Source organism: Rhipicephalus microplus, chromosome 3 (genome assembly GCF_043290135.1).
Source record: "Rhipicephalus microplus isolate Deutch F79 chromosome 3, USDA_Rmic, whole genome shotgun sequence".
NCBI lineage: Eukaryota > Metazoa > Arthropoda > Arachnida > Ixodida > Ixodidae > Rhipicephalus > Rhipicephalus microplus.
The window spans coordinates 80,162,890-80,175,393 of NC_134702.1; the positions used below are offsets into that span (position 1 = coordinate 80,162,890).

The window sequence follows — 12,504 nt, forward strand, 5'->3', positions numbered from 1 at the left end:
AACTGTAAGCAGGAATCGAACCTACGACCTTCGAATTACGCGTTCGATGCTCTAACCACTGAGCTATTACAGCGGCCCTCTCTCCATCCACTTTTTTGGGTTTATCTGTGAATTTAGAAGTAGGAGCGACAGTCAGCGCCATCTATAAGCCAAACAACGAGTGTGAAAACACTCTTATGCGCATATATATATATATATATATATATATATATATATATATATATATATATATATATATATATATATATATATATATATATATGACGTATGAAGCGATGGTTAGGAGAAGTAGATGAGAAGGAAGAAGTGCAGAATAGAATAAACATGGAGTATGAGCCGGGCCACGTCTCCCAATCACCATAGCGTCACACAAGTCGACAGGATGGAGACCTGCCTGCCCCTTCATCAGTCGCTCAGCATCGACGCAGTTCTACGCAAGACACCCTGACCACACATGGACAACCGTGCAAGCGCCTAGCATTACGCATCGACCAGCATCATGTCAGAAGCATCTACTGACCTTCCCATCCCCAAGTACACCGGAGCAGCGGACGGTGGACCCGTACAAGACTGGTTCGACCTGTTCGAGCTCCACGCTACTGCTGCATCATGGTCGGAACGGGAGATGATAATCAACTTCACTGACTACATCTCCGGTGAGGCATTCAAGTTTTACCTGACACACATATTCGAAAACGACGAATCATGGCAAAAGATCAGGGAAGAGATGATCACCCGTTTCAAAGAATACGATGAAGACCTGTTCATACCTCATCAGCGGAAGGCTTTTCAACTGACCCATCACAGTTACGCGAAGTCTTCCCGCAGTAAGCCTATTTTCCAAACGAGATCTCAGAGAAAATATACCACCATTGTACCATCATATGACTCTTCCGAAAAAACGTCACGCATTCGAACACCGACTGGTAACGTGCACGTCGCAACAAACAAGGTAAAGCGTCCGTATACCGAAAGGAATCTAGAAAATTTCGCCAAAAAACTGAACCTAAACCCGCCTTTCCCGAGTGCAATGAAATCGGCATTTTCAACGTGTTCACTGCACCACAACACTTCAGATTTTACAGAACCACCCAAATGCCTTGATGCATCGTGCCACACACAAGGCCCAAACGGTTTCGAGCGTGTGACGGAATTTACGTGTGACGAGCTGGTGAATCCTCGCAATACCAGCCCCCCCCCCCCCCCCCCTGACGTTCCCGACCAGGGTCGTTCGACAGACACTGTCAGCCTAACTACGCTGCAAAAAGAAAAACATACGCCATCAGAACCACCTGAAGCCATGTCTGTTGTGCTCTCATCGTCAAGTGACAACACACATGTAAGTCAAAGCACTGCAGGAATTTCGAATCCACCATCGCCGGCGCATTGTCAACTGACAGAAGCGTTTACAATCAAGGATGACTCACAACCATCTTGGGAGCGTTCTCATCAGCCTGTCACGCTGCTTTCATCGCAGGACAAGCCTAGCAGTACAGTGTCGACTACCGACAATCTACTGATGACATCACCATCTAAAGAAAAGCAGACTCATGTTCCTGAAAGAGGCCCATCTGACGAACTTTCACAAGAAGACGAGCAATTTTAACAAAGGCAACTCCACGAACTCCAAGAACTGCAACGGCTACTCAAACAAGAACAACGATCAAGTGAAACCTCCTCACCCTCACGAGTACACTTGTGGCTGAAAGATCATCAGAGACAACATCAATTAAAGAAGCAAAGACGAAGTCGATGCCTAAGCCATCTTCGCAGAAAGCAACGTCGACAATGTTTCCTGCACCAGTTCTCAACGCCGTGTTTACGATTCAACAAACTGAGAGAAGACTACAGAAAGCTACGAAAGAGACGTGCAGCTACCACGTGTACAATGAAGGAACAAAGGCATCATACGATCAGCTTCGGTTCTCACACATGCAGGCTGCAAGCACTCGTTATGTCTCAGCCACGACACAGAAAGCAGCGTCTACGACGGAGAACTTCGTGCCTACGACATCCGACTCTCAAATACTACAAGTACTTCGACCCTTGTTCATTCATGGCAAGAATCACTGTGTCGTTAGTAATTTCTACGTTCAAGGCGTGCTTCTGTTGGCCAGAGCTCAATAGTCAACTTCGCCCACCAGAGTTGTCATAAAATTCATCGGACTGCTCAATCGGCCTTGAAGATTTAGTAAGATTGTGGAACTCCGTCTGGACGTGAAACTGTGAATTTAAGCATTGTTTTGTTCGTTCACTTCTTTAAATTTTTATAGTTTGTAACCAGTGCCATCTTTTGGGGGGAGGGGGAATCGTGTGACGTATGAAGCGATGGTTAGGAGAAGTATAGATGAGAAGGAAGAAGTGCAGAATAGAATAAACATGGAGTATGAGCCGGGCCACGTCACCCAGTCATCGTAGCATCATATATATATATATATATATATATATATATATATATATATATATATATATATATATATATATATATATATATATATATATATATATATATATATATATATTGTACCGAAGCATAGTGGCGCCAGCTCTGTGCCAGCGTGAAAGAAGACGTTGACGTCCGTGTGTGGCTCGTGCTTGCCGGGTTCCTGCCTGTACCAGCTTGTTGCGGCTAACGTTTCTGGAATAATAACCTGTGTTTTTACGCAACCTTGCTCGTTGCATTTGGTGGAAACGTGCTGGGTAACGTCCTGGAGCTCCGCAGCCGTAAGCTACCATCTCAGTCCACGATGACCGAGCGCGTCGATCCCCCACAAGGCTCTTCCACGCTGCCACCCGTCATGTGTTTTGGTGTACTTCGTCTGCGTGACCCACCAGTATACAACGGCGCTGAAGATCAAGATGTCGAGGACTGGCTGGCAGAGTACGAGCATGCCAGCGCGATTAACAAGTGGGATGACCCTGCGAAGCTGATTCACGTCATCTTCTACTTGACGGATTTGGCCAACCTATGGTTCACCAACCACCAAGCCGACATCCCCACCTGGTCGGTTTTCAAAGAGGCCGTCACCTCGTTTTTCGGTCGTCCAGCCATGCGTAAGCTTCGCGCTGAACTGGGACTGCGGGGACGATTTCAGCGAAATGGTGAGAGCTTCACAAGCTACATTGAGGATGTGATCAGCCTCTGTAGGCGAGTTGATGACAGGATGATGGAGGCTGACAGAATAAAGAACATAATGAAAGGCATTGATGACGACGCTTTTCATATGCTTGTGGCCAAAGACCCACAGACCGTCACGGCCTTGATTCAGTTGTGTCAAAGTTTCGATGAGCTGCGCAAGCAACGAGTTTCTACACGTCGCGCTAATACGCAGACAGCTGATATTTCGGCCTTGGAGTGCAAAAGCAGTGGCCCCGACTACAGCGTGTTAATGCCTCAAATTCAACAGTACATCCGGGAGGAAGTTGCTCGACAGCTCTCTCTTGTCGCCACCATCAACGAGACCCCCACAACACTGGACCACTCACTTCGCCGTGCTATTCAGACGCAAGTTTCCGAGGCTCTCCCTTCGCCCACATCCCCAATATCAGTGGCTGCACCGCTGACTTATGCAGAAGCCGTCCGCCGACCTTCTGCCCAACCGCCGCTCCCTTCATACAGTCCAGCCACCAACTACTACAGGTCACCAGTTTCAGTTTATCCGGTAAATCGGCCCATTCCACCACCTCGAGCACCTGCCAACTCTTGGCGTACTCCGGATAACCGGCCCATCTGCTACAACTGTGGTATTCCAGGACATGTCGCGCGCTACTGTCGTCGCCGTGGATTCTATTTTAATGATGTGCAGCATTCCGGCAACATACCTCGGCCATCAGAATCGCATGTGACACCTGATTCGCATGACCCCCGCTCACGTCGACCAGACTTCAGCCGACGTCGATCTCCTTCACCCCGTCTTCGGTCTCCTTCCCCCATGCTTCGCCGTTCCAACCACGCCCAGGAGGAAAACTGACAGTCGCAGTTCCTGAGGCAAGAGCTGGCGCCACTATGCTTCGGTACAATATATATATATATATATATATATATATATATATATATATATATATATATATATATATATATATATATATATATATGATCTCCATGCTGCGTTAAATCGTACTATTTCCCGTTTCTGCAAAAGGCTGTCGGATAATCGGATAAATCTTGAGTCTGCGAAGGTAATTTTCATGCCAAGGACGCTTTGAAAAATTACAGCTACGTTGTCAATGATGAAAATACCCAAAACGCCAGCAGTATGAGTCTTGAGCAGCAAAGTGTATTTAAGTTTTTCCTAACCTCTTGTGACATCTTCGGAGCCGCAAAAAAAAGACTTCACATCGAGAGAGGATGCTCGAAGAAAATTGTTTGATAGTAGTTAAATCACCACAGGAGCCTGAAAACTGTGCGGATACGCAAAGAGTGCACGAACTTCGAGCGACATTTAGAGTGTTTGCCGTCTGCAAGTCGTCACAGCATTGACATCCCCGATAAAAGTGGTCGTGTTGTGGTCTTTTATGCAATGGAGGCTTAAGAGCACACGCTAGTCTTTGAAAATTGCGTCATCGTCGCTGTGGACATGTCAGTGAGTGTTAGATCGCATAGGCTTGTTGGAAATACATTTAAATCTGACACCATATTTGACGGTGCTTTCACAACTGACAGAATCGCTCACACGCGTTGACGCACTGGTTGCGTACTCAGGCTGCAAAAGATTATGTGCAGGGGTGCGAAGGAGATAGCAGCTGCTGTGAAGCATTAACCTGGTGTTTATAAGATGCATAATGTGTTGGTATTGGAACCTCCCGACCTCATTGAGCTCCTTTCCGCAACTAGCGCAGATAAGCCAGCGAAAAAATGGCAGCTTATCTACGGGGTGAATGATGGAGAGTGGGGCGAAGCATCCGTCCATCCATTTGCTATTGCTTTCGTCCGTCCATGCATCTGTCTGTGTGAGCGTCCATGCGCCCATCCAGCCATCCCGTCTGTTCGTGCGTTCGCACGTCCATCCGTGCGTCCGTCTCTGCTTTCGTTCATGCATCTGCCCATGCGTCCGTCCATGCGTCCATCGTCCATGCAACCATCCGTGCGTCCGTCCATGCATCTGACTGTGTGTCCGTTCGTCCATTTAGTCAACACTCCAAGCACCACCATCTCGCATATTTTCATCATATATTCCTCATATTGAAGCACGGCCACCCAGCGGACATTCCAAGGACTGAACGAGAGGTGACACATGTACACTTTCTTATGGCTCGCGCTTCGTGTCTACTTCCCACCTGTAATCACCTCGAGTTCATGGTATATACTAGTTCACTGTAGCCATGGCACTGCGGCCTAACGCTCGCTCAACCTTTCTAAAACCAAGGAGGTTACGCACAGCGAGTATAACCTAGCAACCCTTCTTTATCAGATAGTGCTCAATGTACATGCCAATGGCTGCTAATTGGGAATGAGAGACAGGAGAATTCGGCTATTAGTTAACGCGCACGCTGCGAACTTTTTATTGTTCAACAATGCACAGGAAAAATCTCCCACCGGCATTACCTTGCAGGTCAAAGCGTAAGACTGGTTAGGCACTACGACTACGACGAGGGACGAAAGCGTACCGCTTCAAGGAGCTTCGCCCCTATAAGTTTGGTCGCGAATGGGCTTGATCAGTGTCGAAGTGTGCACATCCATAACGCTGTCATGTGCTTGCGAAGGTTGAATTCTGCGAATGCGCAGTGCCGTGCATAGCCATTCAGGAGAACGTTAGGGATGTTACTATTTGTTCTTCGCATTTTGGGGCACCTAATACAAGTTATTTCACTGATGATATCTAGGGTTTTGCCATAGTGATGAGTGACTGAAATTTTGATCATCTGGTGTTTTTAACGGGCACCGACATTGCAAAGTGCATGGGCCTCTCGCACTACGCCTCCGTCGAAACGTGACTGCTGCGCTTGGAATTGAATCCACGACCAAATGGGCATGTTGCAGGCATCTATTGTACTCACTGTTTTTTTTTATTTTGAAGCTATGACACCAAAACGTTAAGGAGAAGTAGCACTGCGCACTTCATTTCATAAGCGTTAGCATGTGTAGGCGAGAGAAAAGTTCTTTCTTTGACGTCATGTTTACGTTATTTTGACATTTATACCATATAAAGTGGCAAACTGTGTGTTTCTAGTGCATGGATTAAACTGACTGGCACCTGAATTAAACTCATTGGCAATTGGATTAAACACGGTGGCACTTGGATTAAACTCACTGGCACGCGGTCTCATTGAGTTGGCGTTTGGAATAAATACGTTGACGCTTGGAATATCTGTTTGGCACATGGATTAAATAGCTTGGCGTTCAGATTATTTCGATGGCGTGCAGATTATTTAGGCTGGCACTTGGATTAAAGTGAGCGGGAAAACCTGTAGACCTGATCTGATACTATCACCGCACTTTCACACATAACTGAACTTCTTGCGCGCGTTGAGTCACTGAATGTGTCCTCGCAGGCTGGAAAAGAAGCAGTTGCAGTGCAGTATTATCATAAACCATAAGCGGCATACTTCGTTCGAGGTTGGAGCTCCCGAGCCCGATTGGCCCCTTTCCGCAACTTGCGCAGATGAGCCAGCGAAAAAATCCTGTGCCGACTATACTTGATCACTACCAAAGTGTCGTGGCACATGCGTAACTGATTTCTGCGAATGTGCTGTGCTACCTAATCAATCTGGCTGACAATGTTAAGCGATGTTTTCTGGTTGTTTTTGCAGGCTTTAACGCAAACTATAATGGGTAATGCGAACGATATTAGCATAACCCAGTGAGAAATTCAAGCGGCTCCAAGGAAATTCTGTTGTTACGTATTTTCATAGAACCTTCAAAAACTTTTGGAGTTTTTTCCGCTGGCTGAAAAAAAAAATTGTCGCCACAGCCGGTCGCTTAGACAGTGAACATAGGTAATGCCTATCCCGCTGAACTTGATCAGAGCCGAACCATTCTCTGATCACCGGGTGCATGCTATAGTTTGCGCAACAGAGAACACCGCCTAATGCGTTTTAAGACATTCATGTTAATGTAATAAACCCTAACGATTACCTAACGAGTGAGACCAGTCTTTGTCGTCATTGCGTTTTCAAGCAATTCAATATTTGCGCGAATAGCAGCTGCACAGGCCACGTTCACTCGCTCTTTGCCGACTGTTAGAAGGAGCTTGTTGCTGCAGAAGCGCCTCCTGGATCAGAAATAAGTTTTGTGCCACTTTAAATGTATAAGTCCGGCGGAGAATTTGGCAGCCGAACAGGTTATATAAATGGTTTCAAGGTCGCAAGCATTGTATCCAAAGGAGCTTCCGGTCACCTCATTTACCACCTTCTAACGTCGGAACTGAAAGCATGTTTTCAAGTTCTTTTCAAAAGTAAAGAAAGTCTCTTTTTTTGTTTTTCACAAAAACGAACGTGCGCAAAGTACAAGGAGATGTTTTATATTTTATGTATCTCAAAAGAACATTTGTTTATATATATATTTTGCCAAATATTTGAAGGAAACTAGAAAATCAGCGGACTATATTTTATAGCTATTGTTGTCCACCTACGCTATTACAGCAGATCGGTGAACAAAATCAAGGGGCTGTGTTTCTAAACCATGAAGGTTCTATAAACGTTGCTACAAACAGCGGGGTGCGTCCTCACGCTATGCCTGCAACCAATCAAGGCCATACTTTTCACTTGCATTGGGACTTGCCTTGGTGATAGAAAAAAACGAAAAAAGAAAGAGAAGAAAGAAAGAAATAAAGAAATAAAAAAGGAAGAAAGAGAGAAAGAAAGAAAGAAAGAAGGAAAGAAAGAAAGAAAGATTGAGGGTCAGCAACGCACACGCTTAGTTTAGCTTACCACAAACCAACACTGCTGAATTTTTTTTATGTGTCTCAAATGACTTTCCTAAATGATTGGCTGAACTTCATTTTGTAGCATGATAGTGTCTCTCCATAACCTAACTTTTTAGCAGTTAATGTGAACGATGTTTAGCGAGTACAGAGAGCGAAACGAAGATGTTTACTCACATCTGAACCATGCCCCTATCGTCAGAACAGGTACAATAGAGACAATCAGGACTTCGAATGGCATGATGATGAAAGGATATCACCTGGAAAAAAGTAAGAAACGACAGCTTATTTAAGTTGTCAAGGCGTATACCTTAGTGCTTATCTCCTGCATAAATTTCAACTGGCGTTTGCATATATGCTGGAAAACTCTAATTTTAAAAGCGGAGCATTTCATAGTCGCACCGATATTCTGTTTCAGAAGTTCTCTTCAGCATTGTGGAGGCAACAGGCCGCGCAGCCAATAGGAAGGGCGCTTAGCCCATCCACAAGTATTCATTCGCGCCGTGTCGTCTGTGTATTCAAGTAATATGCTCAACGAATTGTAGCTATCGTAGCTACTTTATCAATTGATTTATTGATTAATATGTGGGGTTTAACGTCCCAAAACCACCATATGATTATGAGAGACGCCGTAGTGGAGGGCTCCGGAAATTTCGGCCACCTGGGGTTCTTTAACGTGCACCCAAATCTGAGCACACGGGACTACAACATTTCCGCCTTAGCTACTTTATCAACTTAAAATGCAGTGAAGCTATCACACAAGCAACTACACCGGTAATTTGAAGAAGCGTGAATTTGTTGCTCTGGTGAAGGTCGATAAACTGATGCTAACGGAAAACTTCACTTCGTGGCTATTTCTCTCTGACTGTGTTTATGGCTCTCGTATGTCTGTTTATTCCGTCGACGCGTTCCTTCGCGTCTCCCGCTGCAAAGCTTCTTTTCTCTTTTTTTCAAATGCGAAGAATTTCTTTGCGAACTTCGGCGACATTGAGCGCTATCTATCTATCTATCTATCTATCTATCTATCTATCTATCTATCTATCTATCTATCTATCTATCTATCTATCTATCTATCTATCTATCTATCTATCTATCTATCTATCTATCTATCTATCTATCTATCTATCTATCTATCCGTCTACGAGTTTTACCTCTCCTGGTCGTTTCGATAAGGGTATTGATACAAAATTGCTATTGCATAACATGACTGACTGAAGAACATATTTGACTAATCATAACATGAGAATCATGACATGTGTGTCATGAATGTCATGAATTACAATTCATGGTTCTCCCACTCTAGCGGTAGTTTCGTTCACATGGCATGTTGCAAAACTGTCATGGTGGCATCATTGCTTGGCGAACACAAGCGACAGACCCTAACATGAAAATCATTGATTGATTGATTGATTTGTGGGGTTTAACGTCCCAAAACCACTATTTGATAACATGAAAATCATGACATGCGTGCCATGTAACAACATGATTAGATGCCGCGGTCATGATGCACTCGCGGCCGTTTCACTATCGTCCCGTATAACAAATTTGGTATTACACTGGGTGAATAGATGGCGAAGGTAACTGGTGCAGACATGACAATCATGACATGCGTCTCATGTAACAACATCACTACATGCCATGCTCATGATCCGCTGGTGGCCGTTTTGCTAGCTTCCATTATACGAAATATGGTATTACGGGACGTGAATAGATGACGCAGGTTTGATACTGGTGCAAACATGATGAATATGAGATGCATGTCATGTAACAACATGACTACATGCCACACTCATGATGCACTCGCAGCCGCTTTGCTTGCTTCACTTATGCTAAATTTGGTTTCACGTGACGCCAGTGGATGACGCTCGCGGCTGTTTCGCTAACATCACATATACCAAATTTGGTATTACCGTACGTGAATGGATGACAAAGGTATGTGACTGGTGCAAACTTAAAAATCATGAGATGCGTGTCATGTAAGAACATGACTACATCCACAGTGAAGGCGGCAGTACATTTCGCCATGATGCGGTGCGCGTGCACGCCGGCGTTCATTTCGTCGCGTCACGCCGGCGTTGCCACGCCAGGCGCCGGTCCTGCCATATACTCGCAGGCGCGCACCGTGCTGCGTTGCTTTGACGCATGCGCGTTTCAGCACGTCCAGCGTCTCTCCGTCACGAAAAATGGCAGATCCCACATACAGTGGGAATCAATAATACGCGAAGCACGAATGAGAAAGGTTCATATGTCATTTCAAAATCAGCACAACGTTATGAGGTGGAAGTAAATGATGCTGTACATGTCTTCTGTGTGACGATTATCACGTTTGAATGTGTCGTTTACCTTCGTCATATATTCACGTCACGTGATGGCAAGTTTAGTATATGTGGAGCTAGCGAAACGACCTCGAGCACGCTATGAGAGTGGAATGTTGTCATAGTTCTTATGTAACACGCGTGTCAGGATTATCATGTTTGCCCCAGTCATATACTTTCGTCATTCATTGACGTTACATGACACCAAATTGGTATATTTAGAGCTAGCAAAACGGCCGAGAGCGCATCATGAAGGGCCCAGTGTACTCCAAAGTAGCGTTGAAGAGCGTACGCTGGGCACAGCGACGCTACGTTTAAAAACGCGAGCACTCTATATTCTGACGCTAGGAGCGACTGGCTCGACTGGTGCGACCAGCGCCCATCGTCACTGCCCGACGGCAACCGGTGCGAAATGCGACATGCTGCACTTTGCGCCGATGCGTTACCCAGACAACACTGCGTTTCCCTCTTTTCGTGGCAGAGGAATGCCAGACACGCTGAAACACGCATGCGTCAAAGCCACGCAGCGAGGCGCGCACCTACGAGTATATGGCAGGACTGGTGCCTGGCGTCGCAATGCCTGTATGACGCGTCGAAATGAATGCCAGCGGGCACGCGCACCCCGTCACGTCGTAATTTATTGGTGCCTTGACCGTGGCATGTAGTCATGTTCTCACGTGATACAGAACTCATTATTATCGTGTTTGCACCAGTCACAAACCTTCGTCATTCATTGACGTCACGTAATATCGAATTTGGCTTGTGTGACGCCACCAAAACGACCGTGAGCACATCATGAGTGTGGCATGTAGTCATGTTGTTACATGACACGTATGTCGTGATTATCATGTTTCTATGTGTCATTTAGCTATGTCGTCCGTTCGCCTCACGCAATACTGAGTTTGGTACATGTGAAGCTTGCGAAACGGCCGGGGCCACATCATGAGCTTGGCATGTAGTCATGTTGTTACATGACAAGCATCTCATGTTTATTATGTTTGCACCAGTATCATACCTTCGTCATCCATTCACGTCCCGGAATACCAAATTTTGTACAAGTGACGCTAGCGAAACAGCCGCCAGCGCATCATTAGCGTGGCATGTAGTCATGTTGTTACATGACACGCAATTCATGATTATCATGTTTGCACCAGTCACATGCCTTCGTGATCCATTCACGTACGGTAATACCAAATTTGGTATATGTGATGCTAGCGAAACAGCCGCGAGCGATTGAAACGGCTCACGGCGGTTTCAATCGTTCCACGTATACTAAATTTGGTATCACGTGACGTGAATAGATGTCGAAGCTAAATGACACATAGAAGCATGAGAATCTTGACACGAAAGCCATGTACGGCATCATTTACCTCCACCTCGTAACATTTAACTGATTTTAAAGTGACATATCAACATTTCTCATTCATGCTTCGCATATCATCGATTCCCACAGTACGAGGGATCTGCCAATTTTTCGTTTTCACCGAATGAGGATCTGACGCGCACAGAATATTGTGTGAGGTTGCGTGTACAATATATCTAGATGCAGCCTTCGTGGTCTGACGACACCATCCGAACGTCCGTACACTGCCTCGGTGCGTGAGGCTTATAAGGTGCGGCTAAGCAAGCATCATATCCGACTAATATTGACAAAACGTACGTAATGCATCAGCCCCACAGTGAGATGAAACAATTCGATGGCTGATATCACTATTTCTTTTCTGCAGTCAGCGCAGTGGACGTGTAGAAATAGCTAGCCCCGACCTAAGCGGGCAGTCACTCATGTATGTGTGCTGCAATGTTGATTTGTAAATGAAGTTAATGGCGGTAACTGACACGAATCACTAAAAGCGTAAAAAATAAATGCGAAGAACAATGAACATGTCATGTATTAATGCGGCACAGAACACACCAAGGAAACGCCAATTCTAGCCAACCCTGTCAATTTTAATGCATGTGGGACTACGTTTCACTGAGCAAGCGTGTGGTTCTCTAACACCCCGTAGCTTTGGTAGTGCTGAACCAAAGTGGTCACAAATCCGGCGTCAGTGGTGTCATCGACTCCCCAATGGCGCACGCTCGCTTCTCGTGGCAACTGTCACACCTCCCCTCTTTCTCCTCGCGAGGTTGACCCAGGCAGCGTCTGCTAGTAAAAACCGCCTGCACGCGCTGCACAACCGTTCCCAGGCCACGGGGGCTGTGTCACAATTCTTAGGCAGCACGTAGACAGTCTAGGCAGACAGCTTACAAGACAGCACCGAGCCGATGCTGTCAGAGAAATGAAACACGTCTGGACGGCTCCTACGCGACAAGGCTCTAAAAAAATT

The 12,504-nt window shown here is 45.8% G+C and overlaps 1 non-coding gene across 1 annotated transcript; it reads right to left on the reverse strand.

The window, feature by feature from the left end:
- Positions 1-73, reverse strand: TRNAT-CGU (transfer RNA threonine (anticodon CGU)). Its single transcript has one exon. It is a non-coding gene; the product is annotated as a tRNA-Thr (tRNA).
- Positions 74-12,504: the final 12,431 nt, after the last annotated feature.